At 39.4% G+C, this 20089-nt stretch overlaps 1 long non-coding RNA gene across 2 annotated transcripts in view; it reads right to left on the minus strand.

The window, feature by feature from the left end:
• Nucleotides 1–20089, minus strand: part of LOC120931200 — a 137977-nt gene that overhangs the window by 98645 nt on the left and 19243 nt on the right. For both annotated transcript variants that reach the window (XR_005747840.1, XR_005747841.1), the window contains exon 4: nt 13038–13344. This is a non-coding gene — a long non-coding RNA (uncharacterized LOC120931200). The remainder of the gene's footprint in view (nt 1–13037; nt 13345–20089) is intronic.

A 20089-nucleotide genomic window follows, 5' to 3' on the forward strand; every position in this document is an offset into this window, starting at 1 on the left:
GTAGACTGTCTCATTTCATTGAAAGTCTATACTGACCAGTGCCAGCTTCAAGTTGGTCAGTGGTATTGTCAGGTAAAATCTGGGATCACTCAGATGTAATGAATTAAAGTTAAAAGAAGGTGGACTGGATACCACTACAAAATCCACAAGTAAATTACCTGCCGACACACCGAAAATTTGGAACCAAAAAGCTAGGTTAATATGAACCCAACTATGGGCTTACATCGAGAAAGAGGTTCCAATAAGGAACAAACTACGACATAACAAAAAAAAAAAAAAGCTACATTTTTTATAAATGGTATGAACTACAGATACCAATCTGCCATACAATGAATGTAGTAACTGAGCAGGCCAACTGAAGAAGATATTATGTATTGTTGTATTTATCAAAGTAGTACTTTCCTCCAACACAGAGGTTTCTGGGATGTGGCAGCTTGTGATTTCTTACTTTTTAGGCTATCTAAAGGGCCAGATGAAGGTGAGACCAGCTGCCAACCACATGAATTACAATACAGAACGAATACAGATTTGTCAATGGATATATCCTGATTTTTAAGACTGTCCTGCAGCAAAATTCACATTTCTTAGTATATTTAATTTCAATCTACTTTTTTCCTAATATCTTATGTTCAGTTTATTTTTTAAATTGAGTTTCTAATTTAATTATTTTTTTAAATTTGTAAATAAATATATTTCCTATTTCAGGTGTCATATGGAGACTATCATGTCACAGTTGTTCAAAACAGTGCCTGAAGCAAAATGTGCAATAGCAAATTGTACTTGAAAATTATCTGCAAATATTGTAGGTAGGATAACCAAAAGCAAGTAAATTATTACCCCTCTAGCAGCATGACCTTCCTATGCTAATACAACACTCGTCTGCAAACATGGCATTCATTGGCATCAGTCTCAGCTGATATGAAAACCATCTGGCAAAGTGGCACTTTATGGTTTTTGATATCACAGGGCACCTCTGGCAGAATGGTATCGCTCCAGTAACATCACCTCTCTGGCAACATGACACCCCTTGGCTTGTGGTACTGTAATAGCTCCCTGGTGAAGAGTGATGCCTCTCTGCTTATTGATAGTAAAACAACCTTCTGTTTATGGTTGTCTTACATGATACTGTACCTCCGACCTGAGAAGAAACTCGAGACGCTCATGTCTCAGGGTAGGTGACTCTTCAGCACAGAGCCCCAATTCACTCTCTGCTGAGATTATATCACATTATATGAGATTACGTTTAGGCCCTGTTCAATTCTTCAGCTGATTGCTGAAACTTTGATCCATGCATCTATGTTCCAACAAGTGTAGCAATGTGCCCATTGCAGCAATATATTTTCCTGTTATTCGCAATAGGAGATTTCTATGGGCATAAGCTTATGTCTATAGGCATAAGCATATGCAAGCTACCTATTTCTAGACACCTCCTGAAAAATGAAAGGAGTTACCTCTACATTTCGCAAATGATGGTGTACATATGAGATATTTTATCTGCAGTGATTGGGTATCATGAGTGGTAATCCAGCAACGCATACAGGGCGAGCTTTGATTCTCAGAGACTGGAGATCATCTATAACTCCCTGCATTTGAGAATGGGTTGTTGAACTCAATCACATAATGAGAATTATGGAACTGAGGGCTAGTCTACAAGAACGCAGCTCAAAGTTTGTGGTAATATGACATCCCTGGATTGAGTTCTCTAGTTCTCCTATGAACCAATCTTTCCTCTGACTATTGTAATTTGATCTTTTCTGGCCTTCAGGGAAATTTGCAGGCCGCATACCAACCAGAGAGCCTCCTCTTGTTTCCTTTCCTATGACTTCTACGCTTCCTTCCCTCTTCTTCACTCTACATCCTTTTTCTTTCACGGTGCTCTATCACTTTTTACTTTTTACCTTCTCTGGCTTTCCTTTATTTATTATTTTATTTGCTCCAGGCAAAGGAGATAATAAAGGTCTATAACCTTAACATCTATAGAGGCCATAAAACCTATTTGTGGTATTTCACATGCCTTTAAGTCATCCCAAAAATATAGAAACAAGGTGTATGTAATGTGAATGTCTCTATCTGATTGCTCTGACTTCTGAAGGTGACACTGGCCTATTATCTTGTTGATCCTCCTGGTGTCAGGAGCATGTAGCACTCCTGTTCCTTGATAGCTGCTGGTTCCAGCATCCTGGTCTTGGCTATGATGCATTCTCATTGTCTGTCTGTCCTCCTGCAAGGTGATTGAAGTAGTTAGTCGCTGGATGGAGACCAAACCTTCTTTAAGCCAGCCAAACCTGCAGTCTCATGCTTGTGGCAGCATGTGTAATATGTGCTCAAGCCCTCTGTCTGTCTGGTCTGCACTGCTGTTTGGATACCCCTGTTTGTGACCTCGGAATCAGATATCGGCTATTCTCTGAACTCTGAACAAAGAGTCTATCAGGAAAGCAAGGTTGTGCCGCTCCGGGTGAGAGCAATTTCTCCTCTACTAATTAGGTGCAGGTCCAGTCTATCCGGTCTCGATAGATTAGCAAGAGAACAACATATTGATGCGTTTCACTAATCAAGTTAGCTTAATCATAATCATGATTAAGCAAACATGATTTGTGAAATGCGTCAATCTCTGCTGGTCCATGTCTGTATCGTTGTTACCTTGATATTTTAACTTGAAATAAAGCTACATTATCATCTTTACACTTTGAAGTGCAGTCAATATGTTGTTCTCTTGGCTATTCTCTGAACTCTGCTTGCCTTTTGACTATGGATTGGACCCTAACTACTCGGAACCTTGCCTGCCTTGTACCTGGACTGTCATTGAACAACTCTGTCTATCTGTTTAGTTCGCACCTGCCCCGACATGGTGGCCAGGCACATTCTGTATAAGATCCGAGGGCAACTGAGTACTTTTAGGCCTGTTCGTCTTATGGGAAAGGGGGCTGCTATATGTGAAGAACACAGAAGCCAGCCATAGTGTCTGATCACCTGTGTCTGTAAAAAGATCAATAATGGTTCGGCCCAGCTCAGTAAATTGCTTTAAAAAAGGGCTGGATTATTTTCTAAATGTACATAAATTAATTGGATACTAACATTTATAGGTAAAGCTGAACCAGGGATATAAGATTGCCTCTTGGGGAATCCGAAAGGAATGTTTTCCCCTGCTGGAGCAAATTAGATCATTCTTCTCTTGCTTTCTTTTCCACTGGATCAATTGTGGGTATAGGTTTGTGTATATAGGATTGTACATTTTTCCCCTTTTATTGGTTGAACTAAATGGAATTGTGTCTTTTTTTCAACCAGACTAACTATGTAACTTATAAATTAAGTTTATTTTTGAAAAAAAATCCACAATGTCTCACACTTACTATACACAAATTAGGCAATGAACTTTTTATCTGATGTGAAATAACTATATCAATATAAACCTCATATTTATGATCTAAGTGTGTGCTAATAGGCAGATACAAGAAGACAGACAGATGAGGTAGAGCCACTGATAGCTCTAAGAAAACATACATTACTTAACCCACCATAAGCCTACTGACTTGGGAACCACAGGTTTGCCAGCAGATCAGAAAATCAAATAATACAAAGTTGTTTTGTATGTGCCTCGATAGGTAAAGCCTCCAAATCAACAAGGTCTGCACCAGCCATTGAAGGGTTGCATGGTCTGCCGTGGTTCATGAATATTCAAGCTGATTGACAAATTCTGCTTAAAATTTTTCTTATGTGTTAATTCCCCCTGGTAAATTTGTGGATTGGGAGTTGATTTGGTCATGTTGGTTTGCTAGCATGATTCCATTAGCTTTTAGCAAAATGGTGTTTCCATTGGATTTCATATACAGTGTGTCCCCAGCCTTGTCTACTACAAAGCAATCCAAAGTAATGTTGTCAAAATCCACCTTAGTCATTTACTGTAATGTTAAATAATTGTAGAATCTACCTGTGCATTTAAGGAGATTGGAGGTTAGAACTTGTAGAGATCCCTCAACATTATCTTTGAATACAGTGAAAGGAGCCAGTGGGTAATTCAATCAAATAACATCTCCCCAAATTGGCGGTTACTAAAAATAACAATAGTTTATTTTTTCCACTAACAGCAACCATTAAATGACTCTAATGACGCGTACAGATGATCGAACATTCCGACAACGAAACCATGGATTTTTTTCTGACTGGTGTTGGCTCAAACTTGTCTTGCCTTCACATGGTCACACAAATGTTGTCGGAAATTCCGAACGTCAAGAACGCGGTGACGTATGACGAGCTGAGAAAAATGAAGTTCAATAGGCAGTGCGGCTCTTCTGCTTGATTCCGAGCATACGTGGAATTTTGTGCGTCGCAATTGTTTACACACAAATTTTTGTTCTTGCAAATTCTGACAGCAAATGTCCGATGGAGCCTACACACTGTCGGAAATTTTCGACAACAAGCTCCCATTGAACATTTGTTGTTGGAAATTTTGATCGCGTGTACGCGACATTAGGGTTACACAACTACAACTCTGCTATGCCTATTCCTTTATTGTTAGTTCAGAATTATCACTACTAAATATGATATTTCAAGGGACAATGCTTATCATATAATACCCAATGCATAGCCTTAAGGGTGCCCTGACACAGTAATAAAGATCCAAAAGTCTCATACTCATTTCTCAGCTTTGACAGGCTTCAGAGACTGTCTGTGGACCTCTTTCATCTGTATAATGAAGGGAGGCTCCTGCAGGACATGGCAGATAGCAGTATAGGTCTGCACATCAGCAGACCATAAATGCATACAGTTGCATTTTTGACCCTGTGCTAACATACTGTGCATATAGTGCCCTGCAGGAACCAATGTTCATCACAGAGATAAATGAAGGTCAACAGACAGTTGCTGACAGCTGCCAAAGTCTCTGGAATGTGGGTGTGCAGATCTTAGATCTTCACAACCATGAAATGTTACCATTGCAGTCCGTAAATTGTTTTGAGTCCCGATAGTATGACAGTCCCTTGTCCCTGCCTTGTCTGACAACATAATGATGTATTCAGGCAGCAACAGCATTTGGCGAATAGCCATGTATAAAATAAATGTGTACATAGTTCAACAACATCTATCATATTTTTATGAAAACAAATTGTATGGCGGAATAGTTATAGCTTTAGAATGATAGTGGTGTCAGTAGTGGAATTGCCTTTAGATGAAAGTCAAAGAGCCAGGAGTCCTATAACAATCATACTGTACATTCTTGGTGAAGCCAACATATGCACTTCCTACATCAATAAAAGGTGGCATGATGTCACCCCATTATCTTGCCTTATCTATACACAGTTTGGGGACAAATAGATTTAACCACTACTCCACTCTGATCTTGTGGTAAGGTATGTAGTTTAGGGACCTCTATAACTGGTTATAAATTAAAGCTGAAATCCAGTCAGCTATAAACAAAGAAAAAGCACGCAAACTGCGCCCCTGTCAAAACATTTGAAACCCATCTTTCAGATAACCTTAACAAAAAAAACAGCTAACAAAACTAGTGATATTTATCATCCCTTATGATACCTTGGGTAGTGACATATCCTCTTTATGGAGAAATCTGGAGTTTATTAGACCCCCTGATCCCTCCTCTGCCCTCCAAGGCCAGGTAAATGCAGAACCAATACTGGAAGTGATGAAATCTCCATCAATTAAGGACTCAGTTTTCACAGAGGAGAGGGAGAAACTGATGTTCCTTCTTCTTTGTGCGCTGCCAATCTGACCAGATGGAATGAGAGAGCCTGGGAGAACAGGGGAGGGCTGTGGCTAAACGCAGCAGGGATAGCGCTGCCATTGTCCATTAGCAAAGGTGCTGAAAAGGAGATCATGCCTATGCTCAGGAGGAGGAAAGAAGAGACCCTCAGACCCTGGTAAATGCCTTGCTGCCCAGCCACTCAACAGCGCCCCTTTCATATGGCACCTATGGCACTTGCACTTGCCATGGCTGCCATACACTAGATACGCCACTGGTTGTATCCCCTATATACAGGTATTAGGGATCTAATATAACTTTACAGAGATGCACTAGTAGAAAAGAAAAAAATGTCTACAAGTGATGTGATAATTATTCCTGGTGTATATCTCCACCATTCACCACCTCGAAACGTGATCTGTGCATCAATACCACCACCAAAGGCTCAAAAGCTTGCTTACCAGCTCACATTGACCTCACCACTACAGGAGGCCACTAGAGCTTGTGGCTATACACCCAGCCAGTACCTTTAACGATTCCAGGGACTTTTTACCATTGACGTACCACTCTTCCTCCTCCCTGCCTGTAGTGTGAGCAGTAGCCAGCCCGGCAGGCTCACACTACAGGCAGGGAGTAAGAAGAGTGGTGCGCCAATGGTGAAAAGCCCCTGGAATCCTTTTCAGCCTTTGGTGAGTGAGTGAGTGAGTGAAAAACGTATATAGCGCAACACATGCAAACTTAATCGCCTCTGGGCGCTTAGTGGTGGTGGTATTGATGCGCTGATCACATTTTAAGGTGGTGGATGGTCGAGATATACACCAGCAATAATTATCACATTACTTGTGGACATTTTTTCTTTTCTTTAAGCGCAACTCTTTAAGTTATATAATTTGGACTCTGTTTTTATCTTGCAGAAGAGTTGCTGCTGGCTATATTTGTTGATGACGCTATTACAATTTTTTCAGTTTTTATTAGGCATCTAATTCTCTTTTAATCTAGGGGGTATGTAATAGGGAATATAATATTCTGTCCTGAAGGCTAACTCCACCACCATTTTCAGGATGGACAGCCAGTCCATTGAAACCTTCTTTCCCCCAGTGGTTGGCCACCCTCTTGTTGACATCATCACATACTGAACACTGCAGGAGCCGTATCCACCACTGGTCCTGCACTATATGTCATGATGTTAAGGGCCTACCCACATTCCATGGATGGAGCAGGAGTAAGAAGCCATCACCAGATGCCACAGGACCAAAGAATAAGGTGTGTATTCATTTACAATACACCCCTAGACTAACCAACTATTTAACCATATTTTTAAGGTTGGAAAGGCCACCCTAATAGAATTTTTTTTATAGCTGAGCTTGAATAACCTGTTTAGGTAAGTCCTACAGTCAGACACAATAATGGTTGATGTACTAAAGGAGCAGAGAAGATTCACTTAGTAAACTGAATAAAGCAAAGCAGGGTTCATTTGTTTCCATTTTTTAATTTCATTGTTTAAAGCACATGTCAGGATAAAAACACATTTTGTATATCTGCAATACATGCACATTTCCCATGTTTTATCTCCTAAAACACACTCCAAGTACAAAAATTGGCCGTTGATCTGCCAGAAATATTGACATATTGACATGACAACACTGTATTTTTGGCTCCAAATTCAGCCCTACCCACTTCATTTCTGATGCAAACCTCTCCTTATAAGTAAAGACAACTTTATTTTGCTAAAGTATTTCATTAACATTTAATTTATTGTGCAACCATAATAGCCAACTCTCATATGGTTGTAGAAGGTGCAGTGACAACCAAAAGCTTGGTGTTATCTTAAGCTGGCCATAAACTACTCCTTTCTTTTCAATTAGCCAGTGGGTGGAATAAAAAAAAATGGATTCCTCTATCCACATAATCGAGATGGATAGAGGAATCCTCCCCGCTCAGATATAGTATTCTGATGGCAGAGACTCCTTGGTGTCAAAATATACTGATCAGCAGCTGCAGCCACTGATTATTATTTTTTTTAACAAGCCCATTTGACAGAATTGGACCATAAGATTGACTTCTGACAAAAGGGAGCAGCCACACATGGATGGAATTTCGGCTGGTCCCTGCTGAACTGGCTGAATTTCCATCCACCTATCTTTACATTTCTTTAGTTCAAGGTTTGTCTGAGGCCTCGTACACACGACCGAGTTTCTCTGCAAAAACCAGCAAGAAACTTGCTGTTTTTTTTTTTTTGCAGAGGAAACCGGTCGTGTGTACACTTTTCGATGAGGAAACTGTCGAGGATCCCGTCGAGCCAAAAAGAGAGCATGTCTTCTTTTTCCTCGACGGGAATGGAGAAATTTGGCTCGCCGAGATCCTCGACAGCCTAACAAGGAACTCGACGAGCAAAACGTTGTGTTTCGCCCGTCGAGTTTCTCGGTCGTGTGTACGAGGCTTTACTGTCTGTCTGGAGTTGTTATGTTCTCCATGTATCTTGGGTTCCCTCCAAGTTTTCTATTTTATAGACTTTGAGATTCATTTATTAAAGGCAATTGCTCCAGATCTTAGTAAATGAGTAGAAGCTCTGCTGATTTCCCTCATCCATCATGCTTTTTTTTTTTTCCTTGCACATGATTGGGTATTCTTTGGAAAATGAAGCTTTACCTCATTTACTAAGTTCTGGAACAACTGCACTTTGTAAAGTGCATAGTCTTTTTGCCTTTAGTAAATAAACCACTATGTCTAATTTACACTTATAATATACAGTGCATAAAAATATATTATGCTAGCCATTTTATTGGCCTCTGGCTTAGTTAGGCCTAGAAAAGATTGACAATAATTGGTATATTAGAATGAAAGCAGGAATTAATGTAATTACAGAAAGAAGGTTTATGGAAGGGGCTTTTGGAAAGACACCACTATGACAAATATATAAAAAATATACAAATATAGTTTTTATTAAAGACAATAATAAAATAAATGCAACTTCCTTCATGCAAATTTCATGCAACCTTTTTCATAACAAGAAATGGCTCTAGATCCCAGAAATGGCTCTAGATCATGGGATCTAGAGCCATTTCTTGTTATAAAGAAAGTCCTATTATTTTGTGCAAAAATTTGCATTCACTATTGCATGGATTTTATTATTATCTTAAGATTGTATTTAATAAAAACTATATATGTTTAAATGTTTTAGATATTTGTCATAGTGGTGCCTTTCCAAAGATCCCTTTCTATAAACCTTCTTTCTGTATCTACTTACTGGGATGTGGCACCATCATGGCTACCAAACTGGGCATTTAGATAAGAATTTTTGATTTAGGGATTAATGTAAGTGGTTACAAGAATCATTATGGAATAAGATGGCATTAAATAAATTGACAGAGCCTGAAACTAAAATAAAAAGTGTCACAGAGTTGTGTAGTATGGAGCAAACATTACAGCTTACATCAGGGGTGCCCAACCAGTGGCCCACAGAGCCCTCTGATGTGGCCCGCGACCTCCAGCTCTGGTTACCAAGTCGCTTAGGTAGCCCTCGCTCTTCAAAAGGTTGGGCACCCCTGGCTTACATGATCTTTTTATGCACGGGTTCATATGATTAAAACCCATGCAATGTAAAGTCCATTGTCGGCAGTCGACGCGCATTGTCCCACATTAGCCTATTGTCCGACATATACCCAATGGGAGTAGTTCATTAAGAAGATTTTTTTAAAGCTGAGCTGCAAAGATAAACTTTATTTATACTTGGTAGGAAACCCACTGCAAAGGATATTTGCTTATTTTGCTAAGAGTATGATGAATAAGTTGATATACTTAAATTATTACTCTCTCCCCCGACGGTAGGTACACTCCTCTACTGACCAATGCTCCAGAATGTGAGCGGACCTTGGGTGTCCTCCCATACAGTGCAAGACTTCTGGTCCTGCAATGTATGGGATGATAACAAAAAGCTGTGACCGGCAATGAAGAAGGGACCAGTCATACGAAGTGGAGGAAGCTCATGGGAGTGGGGAATAAGGTAAGTATATGACTGTATTCATCATCCCTTAGGGGGAAAAATAAAAAAGTTAGCCCTTGCAGTGGGAAGGAGGACCAACTACAAGGGTAAGGCTGGGTTCACACTTTTGCGATTTGGATGTGGGTTCTGACTGGCTTTCTATAGAACCGTTTCACATATCTCCACTGCGGCTCCGGTGCGTTTTTTGGTCAGTTTCCGGTCCGAATTCAGCCAAAAATTTGGGCTGAAATTGGACCTGAAATAGTGAACAGGGACGCACAAGACCCTTGTTGTGAGCCATATGCAAAGATAGTGTGAACTCAAGACTAAAGGTCTTGTTTTCACAGAGATCAGCTTTAATGTAACTATGCTTAAAGCCAGGGCTGCTGATAAGGCAGTACAACTGGTCTTGTTCTTCAGGGCCCAAACCTCATCAGCTAAACAGGGGGGCTCATGACAACTTTATTGTTCATTTCTTCCTAAATTAATAAATTGATTTTACTAGTCCATACCGCTGCTCTTACATGTTTACCAGGGCTTAAATTACATTTGGCTGGGCCCCATCTTTTCAATAGAGGGGCCCAGGAAGTGTGACTTTTTTCATTTTTGGGGCATAGTAGGGGGAAAATCTGTGTCGCTATTTCACTGCACCCCAGAGGAGATGGGTGGGGTGTAGGCAGGGTTGGGGTGGGCCCAGTCCCGAAGGCTGTAAAGGGCCCCGTGATTTTTAGCTGCAGCCCTGCTTATAGCCATAAGTACTTAGTGGTGTGGCTCCAGGCTGAAGAGTAGGGCCCCATTGGCACCCAGGATAGTAGGGATGCCAGCGTAAGAAAACAACATTCAGAGAGCTATGAACATTTTAGTTTGAAACTGCTGCTTGCCATAGCCGATGTGAAAGCCTTAGACCGCAATGATTAAGCACCGGTGGGTGGGGCAAAACATGTCAAGGGGCAAAACATGTCAAGGGGCATGGCAGGGGGAGCGGTATTGACTGGGGCTTTCACATGTATACAACCATACTAGAATCCGCTATGGTGAGCAGCAGTTTCAAGCTAAAATATGCTTAAAGTAAAACAAAATTCTCTCAGTCAACATTAACTACTTTTAATCCGTATACTGCTAGCATTAGTAACTAGATAGGGAGGTGTATTATATTAACTTGTTTTAAACTTGTTTTCTTTTTCTTTTTTTCAGTTGCTTCCTGGTTTCTGGACTAGGCCAAAACTATGTCATACACCCTAGGACAGTGGTCATCAACCCTGTCCTGCAGGGCCCACTAACTGGCCAGGTTTGCAAGATACCTGAAATACATCACAGCTGATATCATTTGCTCCTCAGCGATTGCAGTATTCTAGTCTGCATCTCCCCAAGGTAATACATAAAACCTGGCCTGTTAGTGGGCCCTTCTGCCTGCATTCCTGAGCTAAGGGCAGATGGATTCTAGGAAGCAAATGCTACAAGAATCATCTGCTCTAACTCAAGATAGCCACAGCTAAAAATGCTATGGGGGGGTGATTTTTTAACCTCTTTGCGCCGAGCCAATGCAAATATATGGTTTCGGAACCAAGCGGCCACATATTTGCGTGCAATAGCGCCAATAGAGCTGTTCAAAGAGCCTGCGCCCTGCATGATCCCGCTACAGTTACCAATGGCGGAAAGCTCCTGTTTGCTGCTTGCAAGCGGGAGCTTTTTGTTGATGATGTAACCACCGTGACAGGCAATCACAGCGGTCACATGACCATAAGCCCTGCCTCCTGCCATTCTAAAACCCTTAAAGGACCAGGAGGCACCAGCTCTAAGCAGTCAAAGTAATTTCTCAACAAAATAAAGCATGGAGACATAGATGGAAGGATGGGTGAGTTTACTTTATTATTAAAAAATCAATTATCAATAGCATTTTGCAGTTTGTGGTGCTCCGATATAGTTTAGTTCTGCCTTAAAAAATCCAACCATATTTGAATTAAAAAAAAATAGCAATGGTACACTGGGTAAATGTGTACACTTTTATATATATATATATATATATATATATATATATATATATATATATATATATATATATATATATATATATATATATATATACATATATATATATATATATATATACATACATATATATATATATATATATATATATATATATATATATATATATTTACACATTTATTTATTTGTATACATATATATATATATAATATATAATATATATATAATATATAATACACAGTGTGCCATTGCTATTTTTATTATTAATATATTTGTATTCATAATATATATATATATTAATAAATATAGCAATGGTACACTGTGTAAATATGTATACTTTATATATATGTGCAGTATACTATATTTTATTTATATATATATATATATATATATATATATATATATATATAGATAGATAGATAGATAGATAGATAGATAGATAGATAGATAGATAGATAGATAGATAGATTTATATATATATATATATATATATATATATATATATATATATATATATATATATATATATATAAATATTATTTATATCTATATATATATAGAGAGAGAGAGAGAGAGAGAGAGAGAGAGAGAGATAAAGTGTACACATTTTTACAGTGTACCATTGCTATTTTTATTAATATATATAAATAAAAATATATAATGCATGCCTTGCATTTTATCTATGGTATACTGCACATGTGTTTCGCATTTCTGTACATATAAAGTATATTCTATTCCAATATATTTTTATATTGCTTAAATTAGTATTAATTTCCTCTGGCAGTCAATACCTATTGTATTTCTATTACATTCCAAGAAATCTTTTTTTTTTAATCTTTCATCCTATAATATATCATAGGAAGTCATTCATTTTTAACAAAGTAAATTTTAAGAAAATGCATTGATAACAACAAGAAAATCTGCCTTCATTTAAATCACCAACACAAATTTAGGTAAAAACACAAAACTTACATGGCACAGAAACAAAGACAATTTTTAATTCCAGATGGATTAAATGTGGCCGATATATTGAATGAAACGTACGTATAGAAAATGGGATCGCTATATGTGTGAACGTTCAGATAATTGATACATATCATTAAAATGCATATTTGCTTTAGAGTAGGAGCCAGCCGTCTTCACAATAAAGAGAATATCAGTATTCGCGCATATGAAGACGGGAAATTAGAGAGAATGTTAATTCAATTAATATGAAGGGTAGATTTGGCACATGAGAGGGGTGGTGGCGGATGAAAGTGGGTCATGCCAGATTCATTTATTGTCCCGCTTTTGTTGCTAATTAACGCATTAGGAAATTGATCAACGGCAGGGAGAGGAGGAGTGCGGCACGGCTAGGCAGCAAATTCAACCTACCTTGTGCCAAAGCGGCCATCTTAAAGTATTCCTCGGTTCCATCAAAATGGCCTCCATCCACAAAAAAAAAAAAAAAAAAAACAGTCCTCGGTTTGATGAATTAGAAATAAGATGTCATCCAAACAAGGAAAATGCTTGCATTTGCTTGTCTCCTTTTTGTTTTATCAACGCTGGCACTTCATATTGGTGGAGTGATGATCACACATATTGAAAACAAAGCTTGGGAAAAATGGCTAATTTGATTGGCTGGCGTTTGAGATTCTACGTACTCCGCGCAGGGCTGTAGTCTCCGGCATTTTCCGTGCCTCTGTTTGCGACAAAAAAAAAAAGGAAATGTTACACATTGTCTGTTGAAATTTATTATGTCACCCACCAATGACATTATTTCCTGCTTAGAAGTAAAGACCTAAACAGCGAGTTATACATTTAATCAGGAAATCACATCGGAAAAAAGATGTTACTAGAAATATTACACTGGAACACAAACATTTCATTTATGTTCTTTAATTATGTACCATCATATTTTGGTGTAATGTTCTGCATACTGATTAATAGGAGGAATGCATTAATGTGGAGAAAATGCCACTGTGGAATTCTCCTGCTGAAAATGCTTCATGACTGGCTGTAGAAGATTCAATGCATTCTGTGGCCCTAAACCCAATTAGGAGTTCAGACATCACTTACTACATGCTTGTTTCAGGTCAGTGGCTCAGGGAACATTAAAGTAGAATTTTAATCAATTCCTAACTACTCTTAATCACTTCAATGCAGGGCATTTTCACCCCCTTCCTGCCCAGGCCAATTTTTTCGTTTTCAGCGCTGTCGCACTTTGAATGACAATTGCGCGTTCATGCAACACTGTACCCAAATGAATTTTTTTTCCCCCACAAATAGAGCTTTATTTTGGTGGTATTTGATCACTTTTGATGTTCTTATTTGTTGCACTATAAACAAAAGAAGAATGATAAGTTTGAAAAAACACAATATTTTTAACTTTTTGCTCTAATAAATATTCCAATTTAAAAAAGAAATCTTTTTTTTCCCTGAGTTTAGGCCGATACGTATTCTTCTACTTATTTTTGGTAAAACAAATCGCAAAAAGGATATATTGATTGGTTTGCGCAAAAGCGTTTACAAAATAGGGGATATATTTATGGCTTTTGTATTATTATTTTATTGTTTTAATAGTAATGGTGGCGATCTTTATCGGGACTGTGATATTGCGGCGGACAGATCGGACAGTTTTGACACTATTTTGGGACCATTCACATTTATACAGTGATCAGTGCTCAGTGCTATAAAAATACACTGATTACTGTATAAATGTGACTGGCAGGGAAGGGGTTAACACTAGGGGGCGATCAAGGAGTTAATTGTGTTACCTAGTGAGTGATTCTAACTGTAGGGGGTGGGGACTTACAAGCGGAGGAGACCCATCGATCGATCCTCTGTACTGAGAACACACCATCGGTCTCCTCTCCTCTGACAGGATGTGGATCGGTGTGTTTACACGCACACCAGCTCCCGAGTGACGCGGCGGGTGCACGCCCCCTAGACGGCCGGGAAGCCCAGGACATCATATGACGCCCGCCCAGGATGGGAGATCCCTCCTGCGGATGTCTTTTGATACTGGGCGGGAGGGGAAGTAGTTAAAAATACTCCCACCCTCTCCTAACACCTATTCTGTGCAGGGTGAATTTAATTTAAATCACTAGTAAAAAGGCTTGATTTAAATCAACTCGATTTAGATTTATAATTTTTAAAGACCAACTGTCATCTGTGCCGCAGCGGCTCCTCCTCTGACCCGCTGTTGACTCACCGACAGTCCAATCACTTTAATGGGACGGCTGGTGATGTAGCAATGACACAACAAGGTAAGGGATGTGGTGGAGACAGAAAGTTAGGCCCCGTACACACGACCGAGTTTCTCGGCAGAATTCAGCCAGAAACTCGATGGGAGACGTATTCTGCCGAGAAACCCCGGTCGTGTGTACACTTTTCGCCGAGGAAGCCGACGAGAATCTCGTTGGGCCAAATAGAGAACATGTTCTCTATTTCTTCGTTAGTCAATGAGAAATGTTGGCTCGCCGAGATTCTCGGCGGCTTCACAAGGAACTCGACGAGCAAAACGATGTGTTTTGCCCGTCGAGTTTTTCGGACGTGTGTACAGGGCCTGAGAGGATGCCCGCTAACAGGCACTGCCAAGATGGATCTGAAATGACAGGTGCTCTTTAAATGTAAGGACTCTTGGTTACTGGTAGTTAGAAATGTGAATATGAATAACGTACCCTTATGCAAGCTATCCCCCCTTCAGTCTATTATGAATGCTGCTGCTAGACTAATACTGCTGCTCCTCTCTGCCAATCCCTTCACTGGCTTCCCCTACCCCACTCTATAAAATTCTAAATGCTAACCACAACATACATGGCCATTCACAACATCGCCCCCATCTACATCACCAACCAAATCGTCCCCTCCGCTCCTCCCAGGACCTCCGCGCAATACACCAAAACTCTAAGTACTAAAATGTTTTTTTTTTACAGGAATTGCAGGTCCACATTAGGGGTATGCGCTATACGCCAGAGCGTGCAATACCCTGATAAATACGGTACATACATTTGCAAAACAATGGGATAAAGCAATATTCCTGAACTTTGTTTTATCTCATGGTTACTGTGAAATTGTGTGAATGCATCAACGCAGTGCATGTTATCTCAGCTTGCAGAGCTTGGACTCATTGAAAGAGTTTACCAAAATTGTAAATATTACAGAATATACAGCCTCATGCTACATAACTAAGCGCCATTTCATGCTGAATAAACAAAATGATTAATGTATCTTAAATAAAAAAAACTATCTTTAGATAGATTTTTACTTCCAAAGCATTTTATAAAAAAATAAATTTGATAAATATCCCAAAAATAGATTTAAATTAAAAAAAAAAAATTATTTTTTTTAAATCATTGATTTATATCCACTCTGATTCTGTGTAAGAAAAGATCTGTATATTTGCCTATTTTCAGGCCACTCCAGTCCGGTCACCATGGTGGCTACATGGGAATAGAGAGACCACTTCAAAACAGCTAGTAATGCCTGAGTGATGACATCACCCATAAGCTTACTATAGCCCATCCATTGTCAGTGCTCCCTCCTCTCCCCTGCAGCCGACACTGGCTGACACAGGGGAGCCGATCACATGACCAGACCAGAGCGGAGTGAAAAGAGGTAAGTATACAGATCTTTTCTTACACTGGTTATTCAGAATAATGTTAAGAAGGGGAGTAATTTTAAGAGTAGTTAGGGGTTGATTGGAATTTGAATTTAAAGCAGAGCTCCACCCAGAAGGGGTGTCTGCTTCCTCCCCCCGCTGCCACATTTGGAAAATGTTTTGCACGGGTTGTCTTTAATAAAGCAGAGGCTAATGTGAAAAGTGCAGAAATCCATATCACCCAATTACAATTCTATTGCTCTGATTATATATAGCTGACATCTGATTGGTTACAGTGATCTTCTTAATTTCTTTGGCGTTTGCACATATTTAGTCTGCTTAACCTCTTGGCGCCAGCACAAATATGCGGCCTCTTGGTAGGTGGGCCTTGGTGCTGTGCGGCCGCTTATTTGCATGCATTAGTGCAAATACAGCTGTGCTGAGAGCACACGCACTTAAATATTTCCAAACAAGAGTCTAGTAGACATCCCGGGTATGATAAAGTTTGAAACAAGAAATCATAAATTATAATATAATAAATAACTATAAATAATTCTAAAAAATAATAATATAATAATAATAATAAAATGAATTTCCCCACAATTTACTATCGCAGTTTTGTAGCTGGTCTAAAACCACTTTTGACGTAAAGGGGCACTTTTTGGTTGCCATGGAAGTTTCCAGGCAGAAAGAACAGTATATATATATAATATAAAAGGGCATGCAGGGCATTGGACAAAGCACTAGGGACAAAAGGAATGTTAAATAATTATATACAGTAAGATTACATGTACTGTATGTGTTATATTTTGTGTACTTTTTTAATTTGCCTTCGGGCTCTGCCCCCATGCATTGCGACGCTCGCGGGGAACGAAGCCCAGCACGCAGAGGGATGGGGCAGAGGACACAGCCATGGACACAGCGGGGGGGACAACGCAGGATCCTGGGAACAAGGTAAGTAATCTGCACCAGGATCCTACAATGCAATCCCGAGTGTGGCTCGGGGTTACCGCTAATGGTACTGAAATGTAACCCGAGCCACACTCGGGATTACCACCAGGGAGATTATGCTTTGATAAAAAAAATAAACTAGAAGCTGCACCTGATTTTGCACTCTGCAGTTTTAGCAAATCATATAGACATGTATGTGCACACTGAAATATTTAGTTTTGGAATTTCGTTTTCGTCCGAAAAATTTAATTTAGTTACTCCCGAAATTCATTTTTATTTATTTTGTTTCATTTAAAATACCTTCGTCCAAAATTCCCAATTAATTAAGGTTAAATCTGTCAACTGAAGGCTTATGGTGTCTGTCGAATGTTCTAAAAAGATTCGACAAAGCAGCTAAACTGTACGATGCCGCGATCCAGTCGAATGCTCCTCCCACAAGCTATAGTAGAATTCTAATGTTGTATGACTAGTAATAATTATATTTATTACGTATTATTACTAGTCAACAAACATTAGAATTCTTCTATAACATATGGGCGGAGCATTTGATCATAAGTGTATGATCGGATGTTTTTAGTTGCTTCGTCGAATCTTCACGTGAGTGTGAGTGAGTGAGTGAGTGAAAAACGTATATAGCGCAACACATGCGAACTGAATCGCCTCTGGGCGCTGTAACCCTTTCGTGGGTGAAACCCTTTGACCTCAGAAGGGATGGGTTTTAATCTTTCTCCTGAAGGCCAAGTGGTCCCCCTCCAAACGGATGGTGGTTGGTAGAGCGTCTCTATAATGTTGAATCTTTTCTTTCTATGTCGAATAATCTTGGACTAATTGAGTTAGGTTAGACCAGTGATGGCGAACGTTGGCACCCCAGATGTTTTGGAACTACATTTCCCATGATGGTCATGCACTCTGCAATGTAGTTGAGCATCATGGGGAATGTAGTTCCAAAACATCTGGGGTGCCAAGGTTCGCCATCACTGGGTTAGGCACATTCAACCGCAGGTTCGATAGACACAGATCGCTATTGTCACTGTCATGTCGAATCTTCTATCTGTATCGAACTGTTGTCACAACAAAACCAAAATAAAGCTTTTTGTATGTCGAATCTTTCGGATTTCGGATTCTGCACGTTCATTAGCGTTTGTTAAAAATGAACGCAAAAATCCCAGAAATTTGGACGAAAATGCATTCAGACGAAAACGAATGCACATGTCTACAAATCAACCCCTTTATGTCTGGAAGAAAAGAGATGTAACCTCCACATATGGAAAGACTTCTTCACAGTGAAGCCTCGTACACACGGCCGAGGAACTCAACGTGCCAAACACATCGAGTTCCTCGGCCAGTTCAGCACTGAAGCCGCCGAGGAGCTCGGCGGGACGAGAGCTCCCATAGAACAACGAGGAAATAGAGAACATGTTCTCTATTTCCTCGTCGAGCTCCTCGTCGGCTTCCTCGGCCGAAACTGTACACACGACCAGTTTCCTCGGCAGAATTCAGCCAGAAACTCGGTCGGAAGCTGAATTCTGCCGAGGAAACTGGTCGTGTGTACGGGGCCTGAGAGCTGTGAAAATTTGGAATAGACTCCCACAAGAAGTCGTTTCTGGCCAGCTCGGTGAATTGTTTAAAAAAAAAAGAAAAAATCGTATTTAATTGAAAAAAAATTTAGACTATGACCTACTGTTCTTTATTACAATGCCGGGATGAGCCCAGAAACATAGTTTAAAGCCTACATGGTGACCATAAATAATGTGCTAAATGTCAGATAAGCATAATGTAAATGACTAGAAATTTCTGTCAATGGCCACCCTTATCTTGAATAACAGAAGTATATTTTTCTAAAGCGTTATTATAGTACGCTTGAGCCAACAAAGAGTTAACAGCATTCATAATCTGAACGCAGCTTTAACTAGCAGCAGGAAGGTGAGTCATCATTCAGATTGTAATTTATAGCACAATTGTCAGATGCTCTTATACAAATGAAGCAAATTTGTCATCTTGTGGGTATCAACCCGATTCATAGCAGCTGCCAGCTTCCATCAGGGAGAAAAAAATATATAATATATACGCTTGTAATTATAAAATGTGTGGAAATAGTTTTGTTGACAATGCTGAGTTAGAAGGGTTTACATTTCATTAGACAATATAGTGAATAAAAAACGGTGGTCTGTAGACAAACAATGAATACACAAAATGGGCATCTGCGCCAGTGACCCTGTCTGGCAGCAAAAGGCTTTTTTTTTTTTTGCCAAATGGCAAACAGGAGCCCATGAGAGCAAAAATTCTATTTCATCTTTGCCAGCAGTGAGGCCTTCTACGTATTTTAAAATCATTTAGCAATGCAGAGGTTAATTTTTCAGACGCCCAGAGAAAGCAGTGAAAAAATTTATAACAAAGAAATCCATGTGGGAACGCCCCACATGCAAATTGCTGCAATTGTTATTAAGATGAAGCTTAACACATGCAGATTTGCAGCATGCATATTCATTTGCCAGCATCTGAAAACCTGGCCAATTGCTGATTCTCATTAACCAGATGATGAAGCGCCTTATAAATCACTCTCAGGCTCGGCAAGCCGTGTGGGAAAACAGGTCCGCTCCATTGTTGGTAATTTTGTGGCATAGCAGAATGCACTGACTGTACAGCTGTGGATTTAATTTAGAACCGATGGCCTTCCCATTACAAGACAATGTCATTTTCCTTGGTGTCACAACAAGTCAAATATCTTACTGTGTGCTAAGTTTAAACCACATGCTTTTAAAATCCTCATTGTCGTTTCTAACAATGATCCGCAACCATCAAATAAATACATTTAGTACTATTTTTTTTTTTTTTTAAACAAAGCGACATTAAAAGTAGCCATTTTTGGAATGCTCAAATCTCTTTGCTTAAT

The sequence above is a fragment of the Rana temporaria genome, chromosome 3 (assembly GCF_905171775.1).
Source record: "Rana temporaria chromosome 3, aRanTem1.1, whole genome shotgun sequence".
Taxonomy (NCBI): domain Eukaryota; kingdom Metazoa; phylum Chordata; class Amphibia; order Anura; family Ranidae; genus Rana; species Rana temporaria.